The sequence below is a fragment of the Panthera leo genome, chromosome E1 (genome assembly GCF_018350215.1).
Source record: "Panthera leo isolate Ple1 chromosome E1, P.leo_Ple1_pat1.1, whole genome shotgun sequence".
Lineage (NCBI taxonomy): Eukaryota > Metazoa > Chordata > Mammalia > Carnivora > Felidae > Panthera > Panthera leo.
In genome coordinates this window covers 26,564,869-26,592,827 of record NC_056692.1, presented here as the reverse complement: position 1 = coordinate 26,592,827, position 27,959 = coordinate 26,564,869, and the positions used below count along the sequence as shown (strand labels likewise).

The following is a 27,959-nucleotide window of genomic DNA, read 5'->3' as shown; positions in this document are numbered from 1 at the left end:
GGGAGCTTGAGGATAGCACGTGAGCTCTAAAGAATCCAGTTGTTTTTCCCATGAAGCACATTATCTCTTTCTATGAAGAGAGTGATGGTGAGTGATGGAGACACCTTGACATAATTGCATTCAGGGTGGAGACACAGCTTATGGTCCATCTAGAACTCTTGCCACAAATATTTATCTTCTTTTTTTACTCCACATTTTAAGAAAATCCTCTTATTACTCTTGAGCAGTGATAACCAGATTTGCTTGACCACATCTGCATTTTAAGATTGAAGATTAGAAAAAAATATTTTAGAATATTATTTTTGAGGATTTGTGAAGGTAATTTTTATCATATCATAAATAATTATTGCTTGGTTATTATGATTAATCAATTGGTTAATTGGAAGCCATACTGTCATTACCTCCGTGGTCCTGAGCCCTTTTCAGTGTCTGTATATATTGGTTTTCTATTGCTACTATAACAAATTATTATGACATTAGGGCTTAATCAACACAAAATTATTATCTTAAAGTTCTGTAGGCTGGAAGTTCAACACAGCCTCGCTGGGCTAAAATCAAGATATGAGAAAGGTTTCATTCCTTTCTAGAGGCCTTATGGAAGAATCTGTTTCCTAGCTTTTTTCAGCTTCTACAGGATGCCAGCATTCCTTGCCTCACGGTACGCTTTTCCCTTTTCCATTTTCAAAACCAGCAATGGTGTGTTGAGTCCTTTTTATATCAAATCTTTCTGACCGTTCTTCATAGTCACATCTCCCTTTCACTGACTGCAGCTGGGAAAGGTTTGCTGCTTTTAAGGACTCATGTGATTAAGTAGGGCCCACCTGGATAATCCAAAATAATTTCCCCATTTCAAGGTTCTTAACCTTAAACACATCTGCAAAATCCTTTTTGCCAAGTAAGGCAACATATTCACAGTTTACAGGGATTAGGAGATGGACGTTTTTGGAGAGCAATCATTCTGTAGTTACATACTCCAGTTACAAATCCTTTTATGTTCTTATAAGAACATCTAGGATCAAGATAGCAGTCAAGTATGTCTGTAAAAAGTGCAAGTAGGTTGCTAGATGGAGAGAACCTTATATAAGAGATGAGATATGGCTTTGTCCATTAAAAATCAGCAGAAAAGAAAGAGAATTACCACTTACTGGGTGCCGTTAGCTTCAATGTTTCAGGTATTACAGTGAGATATATCTTAATCACAGTTAGCCTTCACAACAACTCTCCGATAGATATTATCTCCATTTCCTAGTCAGGGAAACTGAGACTCAGAGTGATTAAATAATTTGTGCAAAGTCACACGGCTGATAAGTGGGTAAGCTCGAATTCAAACTAGATTTGTCAGGCACTAAAACAGGTACCCTTTCCAGTATGCTACAGTATGTTACTCCCAAATTTTCTGTGGAACATAGTTCGACTATATAAAAAAACATACAAAAGATTCCTTCAGGGGCTTGAAGACTGACTTTCTGGGACTCTTTAAAGATGTATTTGGCATTGCACATCTAAAAGGAAAAGATGTTCCAAGGACAGGATGCTGCTTCTATTTCCCCACTGTGGTGTATAACCAGGAAGACTGCTAGACACTGCTAGACACACTAAATATTTTTCTTAGAAATATAATCCTGCCATTTTATTAACCAGGAAGGCTGTGGACCTGAGGACTGCCCACGAAGATTTACTGATCAGATCCATGCTCCAGTCAAGTCCTCCCTTTCCATCAGTGACAGATAAACCTGCATACGAAGCTAGCCAAGACAGCCCTGAAATACTTTCCAAGGAACCTTGTTAAGTCTCCTTCTCACTCCTAACCATCTAGTTACAGTTACCAGCAAGACTACAGACCAGGCTCACTGCAGACGCATTCTCACCAGGGTGAGAGAACTGTAATGGCTTTGTTGAGGCTAAAAGAGTATGTTGCTTCTATACTGAGAGTCCTTCTCTGTTGGGTCTGGGTACTGTCTGTTCTGCTAACTCTGCCTCTTCCACATTTCCTGTGACCCTTTCTGAGGCCAACTGTTTGATTGATCAATAGCTTTCCTCCCTGCAGGCCGTATGTACTTTGGTCATCTTATCTTGTTCTGCCCTTGGATATTTATTTACTCATTCTTGATTTTTGTTGATTAATTGGCCTTTGTCTTATTGCTGCCCAAACCCTTGCATTTCTTGTTGTGGCCTTGGTCTGCTGCAACATTCAACATAAATACTATTTCTTTCTAGAATTCTCTAGACTGTTTTGGAGTCAACTTCTTTTAGATCTTTCCACAATCAAAAGCCATTTATTGAGATCAGCAATATCTTAGGACTGTGACTTTTTCTTGATTCTATCAATTTCTTAATATTTGTATTTTTTAACGCATAATGTAATTTTGGTGCTTAATTTGTATACTTGAATTGCATTCTTCTGCACCTCAGTATGTGCTTCTTTGCAGAGCTCGCTATTTATGCTTCTCTCGGTAGACAGTTATAGAAAGGGATTCATTTGTGTACTTCTCAGCAAATGCATTTTCTTTTTCAGATCAGCTTGACTCCGTAACACTATTCAGTAATTGGAAGGTAGTTAATGCCTGTTCTTAAAAACAAATCTCTGAACAATCACAACAAACATTTAACTAGTTCATAGATATTATCCTCACATAATATTGCTAAACGTTCCCAACACTTCCAGACTAGATCACTGTTTTACAAATGATGAAACTGAGGCTTTAAAAGGTCAAGTAAATTATACAAAGTCTCCTAGCTAGCAGGTGATAGATCCAGGAATTCAACCCCATTTTATCAGTTTCCAAAATATGGACTTCCATTACCTTGTATTGCTGCTGGTGGTTCAGATCTTAGTTTGCAACATTTTAAGAAAGAGAGTATCAAATAGCCATGTAAACAGCAAGAAATACTATAGAAACAAAGAGAATTTTGATTATTGTCTCCTGGTAGGATAAAATGAGACAAAAGTGGCCAAGTAGGGTAGCATCTTAGAGGGACCAGAATAGAGTACCTACTAGACTGTCTTAGAATGGGCCAAGGTATAGAACCAATGTAAGTGGGAAAACAAGGAGAGTTAACAAATAAGTTGAAGCAAAGGAAACAGGAAGGAACGATAGCATGAAGGAATTCCCAACCTGGAAGACACACACTAGTGGATACTAGTGTCATTTTAAATTTCTATGCCAGTTTACATGGGTTTGTCAATTACAGCAACTCAGTCCAAAAGGGGACAGACTGCACCAGGGACAGAGTTTCACACAAAGTGTGTGGTGGCTGTAGCAGCGAAGAAGTGATCTTGAGTTCTGAGAAGACAGCCTTGCTTGGTTCCAGCTGCTGTTTTTCTTTCTATCCAGGATCCCCACCCCAGTCAGGTGATGGTGACTGAAGGAGAGGAGTATTGTTGACCTTTGAGGGGTTGGGAGAGTCAGAGGTTGAGAGCAGGAGGTTGTTGGCTAAAGCGTGGGATTTCTCACCTCAGATGATGGAAGATGCCCAAATCATAGAAGCCAGGAGAGCTGAGAAAGGTTCAAGGAACCAAAATCCTAGAAGATGGGAGGTAAGATGTGAGTGAGGGATGTCACCAAAACAGCACAGAAAGGGAAGCTGGATAGTAACACAAAGAGTAAAGGATTTTTGTCTAGAACAGTTCAGACCTTTCATAGTTCTTTTCCAATGCGTGGAGGCTGTAAAGGCCCTATTAAAAGCCTGGGGCTGCTCATTCCTCTGCTCCTTTATTTTATTTTATTATTACTATTTTTTTTTTTTTTTTTTTTTTTTTACCAAAACGACTTGCTCTGTCCTAATGGTCTCCATTTCCATCCTGTTGTGCTGTACCTAGCCTCTGCTGCTCTGCTTAGTCTCATTGGCCATGTAATTCACTAAGATAATCTCTGTAGCCATCTATTACAGTTTTAACCCTTGACAATGTCGACATTTGCTGTCGCTTCATGCTCTGCAGCCTGCAATCTGTCTTATCCAGCCAACTGGTTAACTCATTCCACAATACCCCCTGACTCCTTCTTAGAGGTAGGCCCACAATGGTGTTTCTTCCATTCTATCTGGGAACCAAGGGGTGGAGACCTGTGTAGTGTTGGCTGTATGCAATATCACTGATCATGTCCTGCCAAATACCATGATGTCCACTGGAGGTGGGTTGGGGAGGGATGTCTCCATTATAGCAGCAGAATCTATAGGTTTTATAGGTTAATAGGAATTGCTATGTTTTTCAAAATGACAAGTAGGAACACAAAAGCCATTTAGTCAGCCACTAAACTTGAGCGTCTTTAATAACTACATTTTCAGGAGAAAGCAAGAAAATTTTTCCTTCTGTCATTCACTTTATTCACGTAGACCATATATAGGAAAATACATGAATCACAAGTATACAGCTGGATGAATTTTCACAAAGTGAACACACTAGTTTAATCAGTACCCAGATTAAGAAACAAACATTATCAGCAACCAATCCTCTCATGTCCCCATCTGGTTACCACTCCCCATATGGTAATCATTCTTCTGACTTCCAACAACATTGATTAGTTTTGCCTGTTTTAGAATTTCATATAAATGGAAAATATATTATGTATTCTTTTGTGTGTGGCTTTTTTGGGTCAACATTGTATATATAAGATTTATCCATATAAATCTTGTCATGCATAGAAGTAGTCTGTTCTTTTTCATTGTTATATTAGCACATTGTATGAATATACTACTCTATCCACTCTACTGCTATTAGACATTTGGATTGTTTCTAGTTTTTAGCTATCATGAATAGTCTTGTGAACATTCTTGTACGTGTCTTTTGGTGAACATATGTATGCATTTCTACTGGAAATGTATCTAGGAGTAGGATTGTTTGGTAAAAGTATACACATATGTTCAGTTTTAGTAGATACTGCCAAACGGTTTCCAAAATTGTTGTAACCAAATATATATATATATATATATATATATATATATATATATATATATATATTATCCTTCCTAAATTTCATGGAGCCAGAAGAAAAATGGGACGGAGGTGGGCAGGTAGAAATTTGGCTGGCAGTGACAGCAAGTGCAGGTTGAAAACAATTCTTCCCTGTCTTCTGCCATTGTTTTTGTCAGATAGTTTTCTTTCCCAGTCACAGGGCTTGGACAATACATGCCACCCAGGTGCAGGTAGCTGTTGGAATTCTGCAATAATGGGGATGAGAATGAAGATTCTCAGCTAAATCAATATGGGATACCAAGCCAGAGGAACTAGTATAGCTGAAAAGTGAGCAAGAGGTCAAAGTCCAACCAGCCTAAAGGCAACAGTATAATCCACCAGAGAATGAAGTTGGGTTGACACAAAGAAAGAGAGATGCAGATATCAAATTGGCATATGAGACCAAGAATCCAGGATTAGGAGAGAAAGAACAAGCAGGTAAAAGTGAGTGGGAACAGATATGTGGCTCATGACTGGCTTTTATACACCAGCCTAGGGTGGAATGAGAATGGTCAGCCAAGTATAAAAAAAATAAAACAAAACAAAATAATTTTATCCTACCAAAAACCAAAGCTGAGTAAGTCTTGTCTGGAAACATCTTTTGAGGATAATTGCAAACTTCTGGGAACTTGAATGTTAAGTGTGGGGGTGGAACAAATACAGAGTTTTCTGTCAGAGTTGTGATGTTTGTATAGCAGACATTTCTCTGGGCCACTCTAGTTTGACAGTAGAACTGGATAATGTGGACAGTAGCAGCCTCTACAAGGTGATCATATGAACCTTAGGTCACTTCTGTATCTCTCAAGATACATGGGGGGAGGGCAGGTCTCACATGCATTTCTGAGTGGCTATTCACAGACGCATATCACCAACCACAGCTGGACAGTGCAGCCACTTCTTTGCTGAAGTAGAAAGAGATGCCTTCTTCCTACCTGTTCTGTTATCAAGCCACAAAAAAGGTGACTTTGGGCCCAGTTTCCTTGGGTGCCTCTAATAGAATAGCACTTTCATTTGACTTTGTTTTTCACTTGAACAGACAACAGTTGAGATGACCATGTAAGTGACTTCATGATGTGCCATGCTCAAAAAGCATCTCTCCTGGGGCACCTGGGTGGCTCAGTCGGTTAAGTGTCAGAGTTCAGCTCAGGTCATGTGTGATCTCATGGCTCATGAGTTCGAGCTCCACGTCGGGCTCTGTGCTGACAGCTTGGAGCCTGGGGCCTGCTTTGGATTCTGTGTCTCCCTCTTTCTCTGCCCCTTCCCTGCTCACACTCTGTCTCATTCTCTCTCTCTCTGAGAAATAAATTAAAAAAAAAAAACATCTCTCCTGATCAACCTCCTCCAACCCACCCCTGTAATTCCTAATACTTACACTGTGTTGCCTCAAACAAGTCATTCAACCTCTCTGATACTTAATTTTCTCATGGGTAATATAGCAAGAAAAATATCTACCTTCTAAAGTAGAGTTAATGTGATTAAATAGGTAATATGCATTTTTCCCTAACTTCCCTGACAGAAGTGGCTATTGGTTGGTTAGATTCCAAGACATTGACCAGGTCATTTTCCCCAGCAGTCAAGATCATGCACAATGTCCTTGGATCACACATGGGTATGGATCCCTCTGGGCTCCTCTCTCTTTGCCCTCATAGGAACTGAGTGACACTTTAACCCAGGCCTGCCCTCAGGCTTAGAGAGGGAACAGCCAGGTTGTAGTTACACTGTGAAGGCGCAGCCTGTTTCAGCTAGTGTCCATTTTGATTAGGCAGGTTCTTGGCTTTCCTGGTGGCTAAATATATTTTTTTAATTTTTTGTTTATTTTTGAGAGAGAGACACAGAGAGAGAGAGAGAGAGAGAGCAAGCATTAGCAGGGGAGGGGCAGAGAGAGAGGGAGACAGAGAATCCAAAGCAAGCTCCAGGCTCTGAGCTGTCAGCGCAAAGCCTGACGTGGGGCTCGAACCCATGAACCATGAGATCATGACCTGAGCTGAAGTTAAATGTTCAACCAACTGAGCCCTGGTGGCTAAGTATTTTTAGTTTTACCCTTGAAAAAGGCCCTATAAGCCTCCAGCTCTAAGCATGTCACCTCAGACCACCTGATCAGAGAGAGCAAGCCTAGCTAAAATTCAAGTGTTGTTTTCTTTTGCCACTGTCTCCTGTATATATTTCTTCCTCCAGACCTTGGTGGAGGCGTAGGGGATGGCTGTGGTCTAAGGTAGGATTCTAGTATTCTTAAGCTTCTTGACCAAATATTATCTAATGGGACTCAAAACTAATCATAACCTTTAACATTATTAATCTTAGTAGTGTTTTGGTTATCTATTACTGCTTAATAAACCACTCTAAAATTTCATGGCTTAAAACGACATCTTTTGTTTTTGTTTTTTATTATTTATTTATTTATTTATTTAACATTTTTTTATTTTTGAGACAGAGAGAGACAGAGTATGAACGGAAGAGAGTCCGAGAGAGAGGGAGACACAGAATCTGAAACAGGCTCCAGGCTCTGAGCTGTCAGCACAGAGCCCGACGCGGGGCTCAAACTCACGGACAGCAAGATCATGACCTGAGCCGAAGTCGGACGCTTAACCGACTGAGCCACCCAGGCGCCCCTGTTTTTGTTTTTTAATTTCTCACGATTGTACAGGTTGACTGGTTGGTGCTCTGCTGGTCAGTTCTCCTGGTCTCCTTTGGGTCTCTCACATGGCTGCAGTCGGATGGCAGCTGACACTGGAAATCTCCAGGATGGCTTCACTTCTGTATCTGACACCTCATTGGGCATGTCTGGAAGGCCAGACTCAGTTGGGATGCTGGCAAGGAGAGACCTCTCTTTCCTACCATGTAGTCTCAGGGCTTTTCTCTCTCCATGTGAACTTACCAAATGGTGACTCAAGGCTCCTAAAAGCATAAAAGTGGAAGCTGCCAGACATTCTTAGGGCTTAGGCCTGGAACAGGCAGAATGTCACTTCTACCATATTCCATTCTTTTTTTTTAAATTATTTTTTAAATGTTTATTTTTGAGAGAAGAAAGCATGTGCATATGCGCACACAGGGGAGGGAGGGGCAGAAACAGAGGGGGACAGAGGGTCTGAAGTGGGCTCTTTGCTGACAGCAGAGAGCCCAACTTGGGGCTCGAACTTACAAACTGTGAGATCATGACCTGAGCTGAAGTTGGACACTTAACTGGAGCCACCCAGGTACCCCTCTACTGTATTCTACTCTTAAAAACATAGACCGAGCCCTGAGAGAAGGGACTATATAAGAATGTAAATGCCAGGAGGTATGGTTGATTGAGGGCCACCAATGTAACTGACTTCCATAAGAAATATTAGATTTTATTTTCTGTCTTTAGATTTAATAGACATATACCAGGATTAACCTCTCTCTCTACCCAGGGTAAGTTTTTTCTTCGTATGATACAAATCTCCATTGAGTGTGTCTTGAGAACTTGGGGGTCTTAGTGTATAGGGCTAGTCATATACTCCAACATATCCAGTCACTATTTTTGTATGTGGTTTTATTTACAATCATGCAGATAAAGCTTCTGCTGACCCACCTGTTCAAATTTGACCTCATAGGGTTATGTGGAGGATTAAATAAAATCATTTGTGTAAATTGCCTGGCAGTACATGTCAGTAAGTTCTCAATAATGGTAATTGTTATTATTTTATTACCAGGGTCCCTAAGGCATTGGGTTGGCCTTGGTAAAAATGTAATGAGATGACTTTGGGAAGTCACAGTTCCCGAGGGCACCTGAGTGATTAATACCCAAGAAAGTGGGTGAGATAATGGGACAGAACAGGTTATCTGCTGTCCACATGCAAGATGGAAAGAGAATCAACAAGTACAGTTGTAGGAAGTATCAGAAAAACAAAAACAACAAAAGGAAAAGATAGAAATAGTGTGAGGTCAGGAGAATAGGAAAAATAATTTAGAGATGTCAGAACAAAAGGAAGAATCATTTATTTCTTAGGCAGCAACAGGCCCCAACAGGCGATGAGGCAATCTAATACAGACATTACCTGGAGGCGGGAAATAAGACGAAGAGCCACCAGTTTCCAGCTTGCAAGGAAGACAGAGCCAGGCACCAACTAGACTGAGAGACAAGTAGAACCTACATGCCCTTTGGAGTAGCATCAGCTTTCCAATACAACTAATTGTGATGAGCCAGACAGCAGAGGACAAAGGAGAACACCAGCTCTTGGAAAATAACAAATCAACTCTATCCAGAATGAAGAACCTGAGCCAATCAAAACAGCTTTGGTCTCAGGGCACCTGGGTGGCTCAGTTGGTTAAGCATCTGACTCTTGATTTCTACTCGGGTCATGACCTTATGGTCATGAGATAGAGCCCCGCCTTGACCTCTGTGCTGGGCACTGGACATGGAGCCTGCTTAAGATTCTCTGTCTCCTTCTCCCTCTGCCCCTCCCCTGTGTGTGCACATGTGCACTCTTTCTCTCTTTCAACAAACAACAACAACAGCAACAAACAAACACACACACACACACATACACAAAACCCCAGCTTTGGTTTTATCATGATTACAGTGTTACCATTTAGTCAGCTTATAACTATCTATGAACTTCCTTTTCCCACATCTTACTCAAGTTTTCCCCTTGGTTCTCCTAGAAAAACTTGTAATAACCTGCATGAGAATAAAGGGATTAAATAAGATTTAAGTAAGATCATGGGGTTAAAAAGCATCTTGTAAACTCTTAAGTGCTCTACAAATGTGAAATGCTATTACTTTCAAGGGAAGCAGATTCAAGTATTACCGCTCAGAGAGAGAAGTGTTGGAGCCCCATGGCTGAGGCATGTAGTTCCAAAGCCAGTAAAAACCACAGAGATATTGGGATAGAGACCATTGCTAATTGTTGACCTTGTGAGCTCTCCTCCCTGGCTCTGATCCTCACCTCCGTCTCATCTCCCAGTGGCTCTGAGAGAGGTGTTTCGTACCATTCAATCTCAGCCAAGCTTGTAAGCTGAAGTTGCAAGAAAAAGGGCTAATGGATATTTAGCCATTGCATCAAACTAATAATCAAATATCTGGAGACAAGTAATACAGAAAGAACTGAGAGAAGCACAGATAATCATCTCTCTCTTCTAGCTTCATTTTTATCAAAGAAAGAATTTCTGAACAGAAGGGGAGGAAAATTTATGGGGAAATACTTTACTAGTAGTCTGAAAGGAGGGCAGTCATAAGAATAATTTCTTCAGTTAATTTTACTAGAAACACAGCAGGAGGGTCTGTAAGGGCTTTTGGTGCTAAATTAGTCTGAAGCTACAAAGCCATGGAAATGTACCAGAAAAGATGGTATAAGATTCAATATAATTTTCACTTTCTCTTTTATTCAGCAAGAATTTACTGAGTATTTATATCCATGATACTCTCTGCCTTCAAGGAATTTATATTCTGGAGGGTGAGACAGACAATAAAATAATAAATAAATAAAAACCAAATAAATAAAATTTCAGGTAATGAGAAATTCTATGAAGGAAATTAAATTGGGAAAGGGGATGGAGAAATATTGTGCACTCGCACTCACAGCATCTCTGTTCCCCCTGCACTTAGCTCAGTGAGTGTCTATAAATGCCTGATACATAAATGAATAAATAATGTGCCTTCCCAAGTTCAAGCCCTTACTACTCCATGCCTAGTTTATTGTTAATCATGCTTTAAAGGGTCGTTCTGCCTTCATTCTCTCATTTTCTGATATGATACATACCTGGTTTAAAATACTACTTTTATCATGTCACTTTTTTTTACTTCAAATCTTTCAGTGACTTCCTAATAATTAAAAAACATGTTAATGTTTATTCATTTTTGAGAGACAGAGACAGACAGAGCACGAGTGGGGGAGGAACAGAGAGAGGAGACAGAATCTGAAGCAGGCTCCAGGCTCTGAGCTGTCAGCACAGAGCCCGGTGCGGGGCTTGAATTCACTGACTAGGAGATCATGACCTGAGCTGAAGTCAGAGGCCCAACTGAGCCACCCAGGTGCCCCCTTTCAAGTAACTTTTTTAAGCAAAGTTTATTTTTTTAATTTTTAAAAAATGTTTATTAATTTACTTTTGAGAGAGAAAGTATGAGCAGGGGAGGGGCAAAGAGAGAGGGAGAGAGAGAATCCCAAGCAGGCTCCATGCTGACAGCACAGAACCCAACGTGGGGCTCAATCCCATGAACTGTGAGATCATGACTTCAACCGAAATCGAGAGTTGCGTGCTTAACCGACTCAGCCACCCAGGCACCCCTGCAAAGTTTAAAGAAAACATTATATTTGTCTGTCGCTGAATCTTATTTCCTGATTAATATTATGTCTGTCCTATGTCTTCCTAAAAATATGTGGTATCCTTTTAAAATTATTATTAACCTAAACAATTTTATGGGAAAGAAGGTAATAAACGATAAACTATATCTATGTCACTCCGAATCTGTGAACTCTGGAATCACTAAACTTTAGCACTGAGACTGGCCTTCCTTATAGACTGACTCTAGATTAAATTCTTCATTTCATGGATGAGGAAACTGAGAACAAGCAGATAAATTGCTTAGATATCAATATCCAGCCAAGTGTCACAACTAGAATACAGCTCTTCTGATTTCCACTGTCCTTTCCACTGTACTACAGTATATAGGCATATATTTTTACATAGTTTAACCAGAGTATATATGCTACTTTGTATCTCTTCTTTTCTTTTTTTTATTACTCTATACACATTTCCATGTATGGACATGAATGAGGCTCTTGTCATTTTTGGTAGCTACATGGCATTCCATTATATCCATATAGGCTATGGTACTTTATGAATCATCACTGAGTTGCACAAAGGAAGAAAAGCCAATACTAATACTTTGTATTAACTTTTTAACAATAAAATAATATCTGCAGCTGCTTTGTAAATTATGTTTTAATAAAATCATATATTCTTAATCTCGTTTACTCATATTTTCTTTTTTTAAAAGTGGACATTTAAAAACATTTTGTGTGTTTTCTAAGAGCTATTCTTTTTTTAAAATTTTTTATATGTTTATTTATTTTTGAGAGAGAGAGAGAGAGAGCGTGAGCAGGGGAGGGGCAGAGAGAAGGAAACACAGAATCTGAAGCAGGCTTCAGGTTCTAAGCTGTCAGCACAGAGCTGATGCAGGGCTTGAACCCACAAATCATAAGTTATGACCTGAGCTGAAGTCAGAGGCTTAACTGACTGAGCCACCCAGGCACCCCTCTGTTATTCTTATTTCAGTTTTTAAAAGTATATAAAATGGTTAAGCTATAAATACATGCAAAGTATGAAATAGTTTTGCATCAAAATTGCCAAACCCATTTAGTACTGAATCAAAATATGTACATATTTAGATTCCTGATTATTCTTTGTAATTCATTTTTTTGGTTATGGCTGTTCTGCATTTGAATATATAAAAAGACTTCATAAAGTATTATTCTTCTCCCCTTTCCGTCTAGAAAATAGGGGGAAAGAGTCTTACAAAGGTGATTACCTCCAAAGTTTATTGAATACTTCCCAAAATATCTTAAGATTTATAACATTTACTTTCCAAAGACCAATTCTGGGAAAATTAAGCCCAGGTTTATAATCTGATAATCATTTTGTGGTGTTGCAGTGTCTTATTTTTCTCGAGGGTCATCATTGTGAGAAAAAGTATTTTTAAAAATGTCTACTTCATTGAATTACATATTGAATGGACTGCTTTGCATCCAGAGAAAACTTAAAAGTAAGGAGCAACACGACCATAAGTTAAGCTTTTTAATCATTGTTATTTTTGAAGTGCCTTCAACATTTTAAAATCACTAATCACAATATGTCTTTTGAGGCAAGGGAAACAAGAGCAAAAATGAACTAGTGGGACCTCATCAAAATAAAAAGCTTCTGCACAGTGAAGGAAACAATCAACAAAACTAAAAGGCAACTTAAAGAATGGGAGAAGATATTTGCAAGTGACATATACAATAAAGGGCTAGTATTCAAAATACATACAGAACTTATAAAACCTAACACCCCCAAAAAACAAATGATCTAATTAAAAATGGGCAGAAGACATGAACAGACATTTCTCCAAAGAAAGACAGATGGCCTGGGAATGCAAGCTGGTGCAGCCAGTCAGGAAAACGGTATGGAGGTTCCTCAAAAAACTAAAAATAGAACTACCCTATGAGCCAGCAATTGCACTACTAGGCATTTATCCAAGGGATACAGGTATGCTGTTTCAAAGGGACACATGCACCCCCATGTTTACAGCAGCACTATCAACAATAGCCAAAGTATGGAAAGAGCCCAAATGTCCATCGATGGATGAATGGATAAAGAAAATGTGGTATATGTATACAATGGAGTATTACTCGGCAATCACAAAGAATGAAATCTTGCCATTTGCAACTACGTGGATGGAATTGGAAGGTATTATGCTAAGTGAAATTAGTCAGAGAAAGACAAAAATCATATGACTTCACTCATATGAGGACTTTAAGAGACAAAACAGATGAACATAAGGGAAGGGAAACAAAAATAATATAAAAACAGGAAGGGGGACAAAACAGAAGAGACTCATAAGTATGGAGAACAAACTGAGGGTTATGGGAGGGGTTGTGGGAGGGGGTATGGGCTAAATGGGTAAGGGACACTAAGGAATCTACTCCTGAAATCATTGTTGCACTATATGCTAACTAATTTGGATGTAAATTTTTAAAAATAAAAAATAAAAAACAATAGAAAAAAAAGAAAAAGACAGATGGCCAACAGACACAAGAAAAGATGCTCACCATCAATATCATCAAGGAAATGAAAATCAAAACTACAATGAGGTATCACCTCACACCTGTCAGAATGGCTAAAATAAAAAACACAAGAAACAACAAGTGTTGGCAAGGATCTGGAGAAAAAGGAACCCTCATGCATCGTTAGGTGGGAATGAAAACTGGTACAGCCACTGTGGAAAACAGTATGGAGATTCCTCAAATAGTTAAAAATGGAACTACCTTATGATCCAGCAATGGCATTGCTGGCTATTTACCCAAAGAACACAAGAACACTAATTCAAAGAGATACATGTACCCCTATGTTTATAGTAGCATTATTTACAGTGGCCAAGATATAGACACAGCCAAGTGAACGGATAAAAAATATGTGAAATGTGTATATATATTTTATTCAACCATAAAAAAAAGAATGAAATCTTGCCATTTGCAACAAAATGGATATAGCTAGAGAATATAATGCTAAGTGAAATAAGTCAGAGAAAGAAAATACCATGTGATTTCACTCATATGTGGAATTTAAGAAATAAAACAAACAGGGGCACCTGGGTGGCTCAGTTGGTTAAATGTCAGACTTCATGGTCTTGCAGCTGGTGAGTTAGAGCCCCGTGTCAGGCTCTGTGCTGCCAGCTCAGAGCCTGGAACTTGCTTCAGATTCTGTGTCTCCCTCTCTCTCTCTGCTCCTCCCCCATTCTCTCTCTCCCAAAAATAAATAAACATTTAAAAATTTAAAAAAAGGGAACAAAACAAACAAGCAAAGGGAAAAAATAACAGAGAGACAAATCAAGACACAGACTCTTAATTACAGAGAATATACTGATGGTTACCAGAGGAGAGAGGGTGAGAGGGTGGGTTAAATCGGTGATGGGGATTAAGAAGTGCACTTATGGGGGCGCCTGGGTGGCTCAGTCGGTTACGTGGCCGACTTCAGCTCAGGTCATGATCTCACGGTCCGTGAGTTCGAGCCCCGCGTCGGGCTCTGTGCTGACAGCTCAGAACCTGGAGCCCGTTTCAGCTTCTGTGTCTCCCTCTCTCTCTGACCCTCCCCTGCTCATGCTCTGTCTCTGTCTCAAAAATAAATAAACGTTAAAAAAAAAAAAAAAAAGAAGTGCACTTATGATGAGCACCAGGTGATGTGTGGAAGTGTTGAATCAGTATATTGTACACCTGAAACTAATATAACACTGTGTTAACGACCTAGAATTAAAACAAAGGCTTAAAAAATATCCCTAATCAGAGGTGCTTGGGCGGCTCAGTCAGTTAAGTGCCTGACTCTTGGTTTTGGCTCAGGGCATGATCTTACAGTTTGTGAGTTCGAGCCCCACATTGGGCTTGCTGCTGTCAGCACAGAGGCAGAGCCAGCTTCAAATCCCCCATCTCCCTCTACCTCTGCCCCTCTCCCCCCAAATAAATAAACTAAAAAAAAAAAAGAATTAAAATAATCACTAATCACAGATGCCATGTAGTGTTAAGAGAAGATAAGACCTGAAGACTGAAAGGTGAACTTCTTTCTTTGCTTGCCCAAACTGTTAATAGTAGCTATCATTCATTGAACCCTCACTCTAACAGGCATTTTGCTAAGTACTATATTATATCATCTAATCCTCAATTTGGTTATTATCCCCATTTTACAGAGTAGTAAATAGAGATTTGGAGAAGTTTGGTAACTTGCCCAAGGTCACACAGCTAGCAAAGATACAAGGTTTTAATTCCAAAGTTTATACTTTTCATATACCATACTGTCTCTATTTGGCAAATCATTGAGGGAGAGGGCAATAGTTCATCTTTGGAACAGTCTCATAGAGAAGACCTATCTAAAGGTCAAGGTCGTACCTGTAAGAAGAAGGTAAGTCTTCTTATTAATTGAAATGTAACATTTCTTCTGGTCATATACTTTCAGTAACTTATCTCTCCCACATTAAAAGATACAGATTGTGAATGAATACAGTTTGGGCTTTTTAAAGGAAAAAAGTTACTGATTATTTATATGATTTTCATGTTTTAAAAAAAAGAGGTCTTCTAAAATCAAGCATGTCAGATATTGTATATACCTGCTTCCCCTCTCCCCAAAGAGATGAATTTGTTTATGGTGAGCAAAGGAATAAAATAACTGGTGTCATAAACTACTTTTCTTCATCAATGATGAATTTTCAGCCTTTGGATAAATCTTTGTTCTTGAGAGATTCCTGACTTGCTTAGCTTTTGCAATAGGAAATCCCATACATAGCTTTGAAAACAGAAATCCAGAAGACTGGCTGAGCTTGCACTGAAATTCTTTAAAATTTGACCTGATAATATGATATTTTCAGTATGCTAGGCATAATTTGGCTATCCAAATTGTATCTATTTCGAAAGAGTTTTGTTGAGGGAAAGACTGTTAACAGAGGAATCTAGAAATGCAGAACATATGCTATGGTAGCCAGCTTCCAAGATAACCTAGACTGATGCTCCTATCTTGGTGTTCCCCTCCTACATTCAATCAGGGATGATTTGTGTAACAAATAGATTACTATAGAAGTGACAGTGTAGGCCTTCTGAAACTAGACATTAAAGACATTGTAATTTTTGCCTTGGCCTCTTAAATCCCTTGCTCTGGGGGGAAGTCAGCCACCATGAATTCAAGGACCCCCTGAAAATTTACCTCTGTGAAGAGAAACTGAGGCCTCCTGCTGGTAGCCAGCACTAACTTGCCATTCATGTGAATGAGCCACCATGGAAGCACATCTAGTAGCCTAAGTCAGGCCTTTAGATGACTGCAATCACAACCACCATCTGACTTAACCTCATGGGAATCTCTAAGCTAGAACCAAACAGCCACAGACTATGAAAGATAATAATGTTAATAATGTTAAGATAATAATAATGTTTGGGGATAATTTGTTTTGCAGAAATAGGTAAGTCATGTACACATTACAATTTAAATACTGCTTTTCCTAAAAGATGTCTATTCTCTTCCTAGTTACTAGCTCATTATTTCCCTGAGATATACTTCCATCTTCTTTTCTCATCACTAATTCTTTTCAAAAGAATTTCTCTATCTTTTAATGTCTCTGACAAAGCTGTTTTTTAGAGGAGTATGTTGCAGCATTTTCTTTTCTTCTGAGGGTTTCTCCATTTTTTTTTTTTTTCAAATTCATCTACTATATTGAAAACATAAGCCAAACAAGATGAGATACCTGAAGTTTGGGCCAAGTTTCTTCAACCCTTTTAAACCAAAGATAAAGGCAGTAGAAAGAAAAACATTTAAACTGCAATTCTCTTGGGGTCCCTGGGTGGCTCAGTCGGTTAAGCGTCCAACTTCGGCTCAGGTCATGATCTCACGGTTCGTGAGTTCAAGCCCCGTGTTGGGCTCTGTGCTGACAGCTCAGAGCCTGGAACCTGTTTCAGGTTCTGTGTGTGTGTCTCTCTCTCCCTCTGACCCTCCCCCGTTCATGCTCTGTCTCTCTCTGTCTCAAAAATAAAAATAAACATTAAAAAAAATTTAAACTACAATTCTCTTTTCACCATTTCACTAACCATACTAGGTAATTCTGCATATAAAAAAATAAAGGGCATTGCTATGATTAAACAGTTTAGCTCAACAATTCTAACTTTTTACCCAACAGGAGGCAACCTTCAGTGACTCTTCAATGCCTATAGGATCAAGTTTAAACACCTCACCCTCAGTGATTAAGCCTAAACCCTTTTCTCACCTTGTTTTCTACTGCTTTCCTTTACAAAGCTTATTGTTTCAGTTAAATTGATCTATGATGCTTCTAAATCATGGCTCTTGCATCCTAGCTATAAGGTGCATGTAAAAACAAAACAAAACAAAAACAAAACAAAGGTAGGATCTGTGATGAAAAGAATTTGGGAAATGTTGTGTGTTGTAGATTCCTCAGGGAGATTGACAGTGTATTTAACATATTAAAAGCTCTGAAAAGTCCCACAGTAAAGAAATTTGTTCCCTCAAACAAAACTTTGTTCAGCTCAACAGAACCTCATTGACTAACATATGAATCAAGATCCAGAACAGAAAACAGCACCTATGCCAGGGAATTCAATCCAGGGAATCTAATGTGAGGAACTAGTTTTAAAATTTTTAGAGAAATTCTAAGGGTAATAGTGGGACAACCCACAGATGGGCAATATGAGGGAGATGCTACCCCTTGGATTCTAGAGACTAAGGGAGAAGGTAATGTTGCCCAGATGTGTGGTAATACATTTTTTGGCAGATTCTCCAGCCCCAGTTAAGCCTTGAGATAACTGCAGCTCTAGCAAACATCTTGACTGACTGCATCCTCTTGAGAAACCCTGAGCTCCTAGCCCTGAGATCTAGCTAAGCCAGGTCCTGGACTCCTGATCCTCAAAAACTGTGTGAGATAATAAATATTTGCTGTTTTCAACTGCTAAGCTTCAGAATAATATGTTACATAGAAATATATAACTATGTACTTATTGCTACCTGGAAGTGGGATTCTGCTGTAACAAAATCCTAAAATGCAGAAGTAACTTTGGAACTGGGCAGTGGACTTTGGAGATGGGGTTAGTGAAAGTCTAAAGTACTTGAAGAAACTGTTAATAGAGGTATCATATCATATGTTTGATATGCTGCAAGTGAAGGTTTGCAAGAAAATGAGGTTCTGTTATTGGATACGAGAGGAAAGGGGACGTTATTACAAAGGAGCATAAAGTTCAGCAACACCATTGCCTGCCATACAGTAACTGAAAGGTAGAAAACGTGTCTAATGAACTGGGTGATCTAGCAAAACAGATTTTCAAGCAAATCTTTCTTCTATAGTAACATGTGAGAGAAGAGAGGTAAAATAAAGAACTGTTAAACAAAAAGGAGACAGAATTTGCCGTTTTTGAAAATCCTCAGCTTCTCTGAATGGTAAACAAAGCTAAAATTAAGATGCAGCTTCTGAGCAATTATGAGATCCAGGGCACTGTCAGTAAAACACAGCCCAAAGATAAAGCCAGTGGTGTGACTGTAAAATCTTTTGTCAAAGAAAGTCTCAGAAAGATTTAAGGCATGTGTCAGAGTACTATTCTGTCAGACAAAAGTTCCTCTAAGGAGATTAAAAGTGTGTCTCACACAGACTCTCAATAAAATGATAAAGCATCTAGGAAGCTTAAGGTCATTATCCCTCAGCCATGTCATCAGAAAGGTATTTGTAGGTGTAGCTTTTGTCTAATGGAGTGGACTCCAATAAGATTCACAGAAAACTCATACAAATTTTAAAGGAAGTGTGTATGCAGAAACATTGCCATCTTGGACCAAAAATTATCAATATAATACAAAATTTTAAAAGGCCTTTACACTCTCAAAAGTCCTACTCGCAAGAAGTAGGCTGAGAAAACTCCTCAGCTGTAAACATGGGCTATCTTTCATGAAAAAGGGAGGATGACTTTGAAGTCAGAACCAAGACCCCAGAACATGAAGCTCAGAGCCAGGGAGAATTATTCCCAGACATTGAGACTTAATTAAGGAACTTTCAACATTTGCTCAGCTGGGTTTAGGAATTACAATGGACCAGTGACTTCTCTGTGCCTGCCATTCTCCCCCTTTTTGAGCAGGAATATCCATAGCAGTTACCCTCTTATGCCCGTGTCACCATTGTATGTTGGATGAATGGAGGGCTGATAAGTTGTTGCTTTAGCTCTATGGAGGGGAGAGGGACTATACTCAAGGAGCTATACTTAAGGAAGCCTCAACTGTGTTGGGACTTGATTTAGACGATGACACGTTGACTTCAAGCTGATGCCGTAAGAGACTTTTGGTGACTTTGGGGAGAAAGTAAGTGTATTTCATATTTGAGAGGGACGTTAATCATCAGGGACCAGAGGATGGACCAGCCTTCAAGATAGCCCTCAATTATCCTTGCCTCTTGGTATTAGCACCCGTGTGTGCCTTTCCCGCACTGATCACAGTTAGTCTGTGTTACCAACAGCATGTGGCAGAAGTGGTGGTGGTATGTTACTTCTGAGTTAGGTTATTAAAAAGACTGCATTTCTATTCTGGTATCTCTAGCTCTTGGATAACTTCCTATTGGAAACACAAGCTGCCATGTTGTATACAGTTCTGAGGAGGCCACCTGGCAGAATACTGAAACCTCTGGCCAATGTCCAGCTAGGAGCTGTGTCCTGCCAACAACCATGTGAGTGAACTTGGAAGTGAACTCTTCAGTCCTACTCTGGAGACTGAAGACTCTCTGGAGTCTACTCTGGAGTCCTACTCTGGAGTCCTACTCTGGAGAGTTATCTTGAGATAACTGTAGCCCCAGCCAACATCTTGACTGCAACCTCATGAGAGACCTTGAGCCAGAATCACCTGGTTAAGTCACTCTCAGATTACTAAACCTCAGGAATTGTGTGAGATAATAAAATATTTGCTGTTTTAAGCTGTGAAGTTTCAAGGTAATTCAATATGCATCAGGAGATGGCCCAAGAGCCAAGACTACCCAGTAGAAGCTGGGTCCACTGAGAGAGAGGAGCTGTCCATTTGCAGTTGGAGTCCCAAAGAAGATGCAGCCAGTACTGGAGACACTGCCTGAAGCACAGGGAGAAGGAAAGACCTAGCCTCTCCATGGCCCCTCATCTGCTGCCCTTGCTTTCATTGGCCAAACCAAACCACAAGGAAACTGATAAGAGAGCCTGAGAAATGTCAGTTGTAAGGAGCAACTTCTTAAAATGCAAAATATGGCAGAGGGAGAGAAGGAAATCAATTTGAGAATAGGCAAGTTCCCAGCACAACCAAGAACCTTCTGTCATGGAATTTCCAATGTTCTTCAGAACCTTGTTTTCAAAGTCCAGCTTGGGAAACAGTAGCCTAAATTGCTCTTCCGAAATCTCTGCAAATCCAAATCTTATACATAAATTATTGTCCGCTTTAAATGCAAAGTTTCGCTCCTTTAACCTTTTGTTCCTCATTACTTGAGGATAGCCCCATCTACTTTCAATTTTATAATATTTGATCTACACCCATTTTAGTCATTTTTATACACAACTTACTTTTATTTAATGTTATCTTATTGTCTGAGAATTAAGAGCTTCTTCAGAGTCAAATCTATTTCTGATGTACTATTGCATATTGCCCCATCGTTATAGCACCTAGCACAGAACCTTGCTCATTGTAAATATCAATAGATATTAATTGAATGAATGTCAAAGCTAGTGGTAGAAATGCTATGAAACTATTACCTTCATCTATGTTACTATTAAATCCCTTACATATATGCAAGTTCTACACGGTAGAATAATCCTAGAATAATCTTCCCATTTTATCACCTCATTACATCTTCTGAATTCTTTTGAACCTTTCCTTGAGGGAAGAGAACATAAAATCCCAAACTGGGTTGTATCTGGGTAGGAATTATCCTGTGAGACCAAAGTTCTGTGTGGAACTTTTTTTTTTTTTTTAATTTTTTTTCAACGTTTTTTATTTATTTTTGGGACAGAGAGAGACAGAGCATGAACGGGGGAGGGGCAGAGAGAGAGGGAGACACAGAATTGGAAACAGGCTCCAGGCTCCGAGCCATAAGCCCAGAGCCTGACGCGGGGCTCGAACTCACAGACCGCGAGATCGTGACCTGGCTGAAGTCGGACGCTTAACTGACTGCGCCACCCAGGCGCCCCTTTGTGGAACTTTTTAGTAGGAGGAGTAGGTTCAGAGAATGGCACTTGTCTCCTCTCTTAACTTTGGCTACTCTGAGAAAAATCATCTGCTCAGTAAGAAAGGAATGCTCAGCATTTTGCAAAAGTGATTTCCTCTAGCTCCCTGTCTTCCTTGCTGATGCCTTAATAGAGGGAATAATTGTGAAGCAAAAAGGATGTTTTTAGATAAGCTCCTCTTAATTAGTTCAGGCGTCTTCACTTCCTGACTGGATTTCCATAATGCCCAGAACAAGTCTCCTGGCATCTTGCTTCTAAAAACAAATCTTAGTTCGGTACTCTCATGTTTAAAGTTTTTCAGTGGTTACTCATTCTCTTCTGGAAGAAATCCACACTCTTCATAATTTGGCCGTAAGGTTACTTCTTCAGCCTAATCTTTTCTTACCAACACTAAGCTTTCCGTTCAGCCCCCACCCATCTCCACCCCATCCTTTCCTTCTGTCCCTCTCCTTCCCCTTTCACCGGAATCTTTCCTAGCTCAACCTAACTCATCCTTCAAGATTTAGTTTAACTATCCCTCCAGGAAGTTTCTCTTGAGCCCGTCACTATGGATTAGGCTCCCTTAGCACACTTTTAGAGACCTTGAGCAAGTTGTTCTCTAAACCTCAGTATTCCAATCTAAAAAAGTGGGATAATATAGCACTTACCTCAGAAGCTTGTGGAAAGGATAGTAGATAATTAATGCAAAATAGTTAGCACAGTGCCTGACATATATTAAGTGTTACATTTGAGGTGTTAAATCATAGCAATTATTTAATTCAGTCTTTCATAATTGAGAAAACTGAGATCCAGAGCAATCAAATGACCAACTCAGATAAAATAAAGAAAGGGGGAAGGAGATATTTGATTTGCTTATGAAGGATTACAAACGAAATTTCAAAGTGAGGAAATTAGGGGGAATTGACTTCAAATTTAATATTAAAATAAAACATGTATTGAGAAACTTGTGTTTGAGAGTAGATGCTACACTACTAAGAAAAATGGCAAGTCAGTCCAACCTTGAAGACAGTTTAGGATATTTAGCACTTAGAACTGAAATGTTTTAATTGGCTCAACTTACTAATTTACATTGTTTATTTCTATATTCAACGAAGCAGTGTCTGTGCATTCACTCAGCCTTTTTTTTTTATACATTGAATTAAATACAACATTAAAACATTAACATGACCTTATGAAAATAAATATTGTCCCCAGGCTCAAGACCACTCACTCTACAGCTTAATTGGTCCTTAGTTTATAGCTTTTGACTGTATAGACATGTATTACTTAACATAGTAGCCACTAACCACGTGTGGCTATTGGGCATTTGATATGTGGCTAGTGTGAAATGAAATGTGCTGTAAGTGAAAATACATGTGTATTTTGATTCTGTGTAGATTTTGAAAGATTGGGTTTTAAAAAAAAGGCAAACTATCTCAATAATTTTTACATTGATTACATATGAAATTGTAATATTTCTGTTTTGTTGGGATAAATATATAATTAAAATTAATTTCACCTATTTATTTTTTTTATTTTTTTTAATGTGGCTACTGAAAAAGTTTTAATTACTTCTTTAGCTAACGTTACACTTCCATTGGATAGCTCTGCTCTAGACCCTGGGATTTTTCAGAACAGGTGGGGAACATTAGTCCTAAAGTCCGACATTGCCCTTTCCTAGACTTTCTCTGTCTTAGATGATGTATCTGTCCCCTGTCCTGGAGGCCAGGTACATCCACTGTCCTTTTCAGAATGGAGTCCCTAAAAGGGTGAAGGAGTTAGAGAACAATTTTAAATGTAGATCATTAAGCAAATTCACATTTCAAAGGGTCAAAGACAATAGGTGATTAGCACCCCAACGCAACTGTCTACCATTCACCTTAGCATTTCTGCTTGGCTCTCCTATTTTACTTAGATTATCTCCTTTGTCACAACAACTCTAACATTTGGGTGCTATTGTTGCATACACATTTTACTAATGAGTAAATGGAAGTTAGGGAGCTAGCAGGCAGTGTGGAGTTTTGATCCTAGTTGGTCTAACTATCCAATTGCCATATCTAGCAAGATTATGAACTCCTTGTATATCTGATGCCTTGTTCATACATGACCTGACACATTAACTAGATAGTAAATATGTATAGTAAAAATGTAGTATGACTACAACCATGTCGGAGATATATATGTATATAAGGAAAAGTCTGGAAGGAAAAACGTCAAAATGTTAAAAGATGGTTGATTATGAATGGTGATGTAATGGGCATTTAAAAAATTTTTTTTAAATGTTTATTTATTTTTGAGAGAGAGAGAGGAAGAGTGTGAGCGGGAGAGGGGCAGAGAGAGAGGGAGACACAGAATCTGAACTAGGCCCCAGGCTCTGAGCTATCAGCACAGAGCCCGACGTAGGGCTCGAACCCACGAACCACGAGATCATGACCTGAGCTGAAGTCAGATGCTCAACTGACTGAGCCACCCAGGCTCCCCTTGGGCATTAAAAAAAAAAAAAAAAAAAAAAAAAAAAAAAGTGTACACTTAAAACGTTTCATCTTTACACTTTTCTGTATCTTCCAAACTTTTGACAATGTGCATATACTGTTTTATTTCCGTTACTTTAAAACTTACACAAAATAGCATTTTAAGAGAAGGTAGGTGGTTACTGACATGTTCTCTGTGTGCTGATATTGATCTTTTCTCTTCTCTCCATGATGTTTCCATTCCTCTCACATTTGGTGTCCCTTTCCTCCACCTTGTTTCTCCATTTTCTCTCAGTTTTTCTCTTTTGCTTTTTCACCCTTCTTTCTCTGTCTTGCTCCTTTCATGATCCTTTCTGGGACATTTTCTCCTGGGTCTTCTATCTCCTCTCTCTTCTCTTTGACAAGAATGATATTCAAATGAAAGGTCAAACAAATGTTATTTTGCAAATGTTTCAGGGAGATTCTACCTGCCTCTGGAGTCCTGAGGAAGGTGCTTGAGTTGAGGCCTGAGCAATGGAGGGTGAGACTTCCAAAGAGGATGGCTATGTTTTGGATAAAATAAAAGGTGGGGAAGGACATTTCAGAGTGCCAAAAGCAGTGGGAACAAAGATCTGAGGATTCTATCAGGGAAAAAGAGATGTGGAGAGGCACTCTTACCTTATGGGGTCTGGGAATTGTTGTCTCCCTGGTGCTGGCACTCAGAAAGGATGTGGACTTCAGCTAATTTGAGCTCCTGGATTAAATTAGTCTTGGTTGTATAATTGACTTTGATATGTGGCCTTTGGATCTGAATTGGGCTTAATAAGATTTAACTGCTTCAAAGGGCTTTATAAGAATTCATTTTATCCTTTAAATCTGATTTCAAATGCTACCTACTTTAAGATGCCTTCTCTGACTTTGGTGCTCCTCCTCCTATTGTGCCATAGTTGATACATGCCTTATTCAAGCAATCACCTTCATTGTATTTTATCTGATTCTGTGAGAAATGTTTCCTTTATTGCCTCTTTTCAGGAATCTTGAGAGACAGGCAGGTATCTTATTCATATTTGTATCCCAGGCCTAGCAAAGACCAGGAACACACTCAGTTAAGCACGCAGATGCTCAATGTTTTTTTTTTTTTTTTAATTCTTTTAATGTTCACTTATTTGAGAGGGAGAGTGCGAGCGCGCATGTGCATAAGCGGGGGAGGGGCAGAGAGAGAGAGAGGGAGACACTGAATCCAAAGCAGGCTCCAGGCTCCGAGCTGTCAGCACGGAGCCGGACGCAGAGCTCGAACCCAGGCGCCTTGAGATCATGTCCTGAGCCGAAGTCAATCACTCAACCAACTGAGCCACCCAGGCGCCCCTCAATAATGATTTTTAAAAGTATTTTAATAGCTAACATTTAGTAAGCACTGCGGCAAGCCCTATACCTGCAATGTGTCATTCACCAGACACTTTAGGAGAAAAGTACTTTTTTTAAAAAGTTTATTTATTTATTTATTTTGGGGGGGGGGGCTGGGAGGGGCAGAGAGAAAGGGAGAGAGAATCCCAAGTAGCCTCCATACTGTCAGAGCAGAGCCTGTATGGGGCTCGATCCCACGAGACATGAAATTATGACCTAAGCCGAAATCAAGAATGATGCTTAACCAACTCAGCCAGCCACATGCCCCCCCAAAACACTTATTATCTTCATTTTACAATACAAAAGCAGAGAGTAGTAGAAATTTATTTCATCTGAAGTAAAATTTAAACCAAGATCAACTAGTGAGAGGTAGAACTTTTTCTACAGGCTTTGGGCTTTAAGATTTGGGCTCTTAATCATCATAGATGAACGAATGGTTGACTAAAGAATGCTTTCCATTCCATGGCTGTAGAAGTGACATGGAAGAGCCCATCATTTATATTACAAAGGCAATTATGATGTAAAATTATGGTAAATCCTAACTCAAGAAAGAATGTTTCTTTTTTTTTTTTTTCCTTTTTTTGAGAGTGTGCACACACACATGTGTGAATGGGGGAGGGGGGAGGGAAAGGGAGAGAATCTTTAAAAAAAATTTTTTTAATATTTATATTTGAGAGCAAGAGCGACAGAGCATGAGTGGGGGAGGGGCAGAGAAAGAGGGAGACACAGAATCTGAAGCAGGCTCCAGGCTCTGAGCTGTCAGTACAGCCCGATGCGGGGCTCGGACCCATGAACCCCCAGATCATGACCTGAGTCCAAGTCGGATGCTCAACTGACTCAGCCACCCAGGTGCCCCAAGAAATAAAAATTTTAAAGACAACAAATACATGAAAGAAAGTTCAACTTTCATCATCAAGATGAGAGAGAGAATCTTAAGCAGCCTCCACTCCCAGCACAGAGCGAGCCATGCGAGGCTGGATCTTTTGACCATGAAATTGTAACCTGAGTCCAAATCAAGAGTCGGAAGCTCAACTAACTGAGTACCCAGGCATCCCCTAACTTTTGATTCACCTTTACTTCTCCTTGCCTTCTTCCATTCTCTCTCTTACTTCCTTTCTCTCTCCCCACTGTTAGGGGAGAGAGAAAACCTCAGGGAAAATGTTTGAATTCTTATACTTAAGTGTAATCTAGGAAAGAATTGAATGTTTTATAGGGAAGGGAACTAATATCTTACTTACTTACCACTTCTTACTATTCATCGATTTGCAGATTTACAAATATCAAGCACCTACTGTGTTCTAGGAACCTTGTTTTATGCCCTAGTGATACAGCGGTAAGCAAAACAAAGTTCTAGTTCTCACAGAGATTATACTGGTGGGCACTTCACTTAAACTGACTGGCTCACCAACTCCTCACAATAATCTTATGAGGTAATGATGACAACAATAATAGATAACTCTTAGCAATGCAGATCTATCCCAGGTACTGGGATACCTGCTTTATATGTATTAATTATCACAACAATCCTGTGAGATAGGGGGTATCTCTTCCCCACTTCACAAATGAGGAAACTGAGACACAAAGAGGTGACTAGCTCAAGGTTTGAACCCCAACAGTGTGGCTCTAACTCTCAGGCTATTAACAACGAGGCTATATTGTTTCTTATACATTTCTTTCTTAGTATCACAACTTTTAAGGGTCCAAGTTCTATCTCAGGTCGTCTGACTCCCAAGCTCGGAGGTTTGCAAAACACCTCAGTGGTCCCCTGGAAAAAATGAGGATTGAGGATGCCTGAGAATTTTTACAACACTTTCTCTTACGACGAAATCAAACTGATTTCCACGTAATTATCAGATTTGTGATACAACCCTCTTGCACTGCAAAATTCCCAGCAAGGAACAAGGTAGGGCCTGGGGCCCGGGGTCATCTTACACTAGCTGGGGCACCCAGCAGATGGCGCTATCTTAGTAGCCGCCAGCTGGTTGTCCGGTCCCCAGGGCTCACCGCCTCCGCCGAAAGCTTCCCGGCCCTCTCTCACTCCCTTCTCTCTCCTCCTCCCCACAGAGCCCGAGCCCACGTGACCTCAAGGCGGCCAATGGGCGAGCAGAGAGGGCGAGCTGGTCCCTGTGGCCGCCATTAAAGCGAAGGGAAAACCCGTGAATTCGGATTAAAGGGGGAAAAACACCGCCCGCTGGGCCCACAAAATGGGGGAGACTACGGCGTCCGGGCGGTGAGGCCGCAGTAGAGCAGACGTTAGGCCGGCTTGGCCCAGGGACGACACGAAGACACAGCCCGAGAATGGTCTCAGCCCGCAGACGCCGCCACCACCTCCGCCGCTGAAGAGATTCTGGGCTTAAGGACATCGCCGCTGCCGGGCCGGGGGCCTGAGCTTCTCTCCCGGTTCTTGCCCTTCCTGCCCCTCTACGGGCGCCTCCCCGCCCGGGAGAAGTCTCCAGGGCTTGTGCTCTGCCCTCTCGGACTCGATTTTAATTATTTATTGTGTAATTTATTATTTTTCCTTGTGGAAGGGGCCCATATCTCCTCTGTCCCCCAGAGAGGAACGAGCGTCCGCGGGCTCCGCGGCGGCTGCAGTCCGGCCCGCGGGGCGAGCGCGGCGCGGCCCTCCCGCCGGCCCTGGGCCCCGGGCGGCTAGGTGCCGGCCGGGCGGCGGGGGCTGCTCGCGGCGGCGGGGGGGGTGGGTGGGGAGGGCGGGCGGCCCGGCGGCCTCCTCTTCCACCGCTCCCCCAACCACCACCC

The 27,959-nt window shown here is 40.3% G+C and overlaps 1 long non-coding RNA gene across 1 annotated transcript; it reads right to left on the bottom strand.

Moving 5' to 3' along the window:
- Positions 1-42: 42 nt before the first annotated feature.
- Positions 43-26,661, bottom strand: LOC122206467. The gene is made up of 3 exons (XR_006196464.1): positions 26,445-26,661; positions 3,456-3,524; positions 43-253 (listed from the first exon to the last, which is right to left on the bottom strand). It is a non-coding gene; the product is annotated as an uncharacterized LOC122206467 (long non-coding RNA).
- Positions 26,662-27,959: the final 1,298 nt, after the last annotated feature.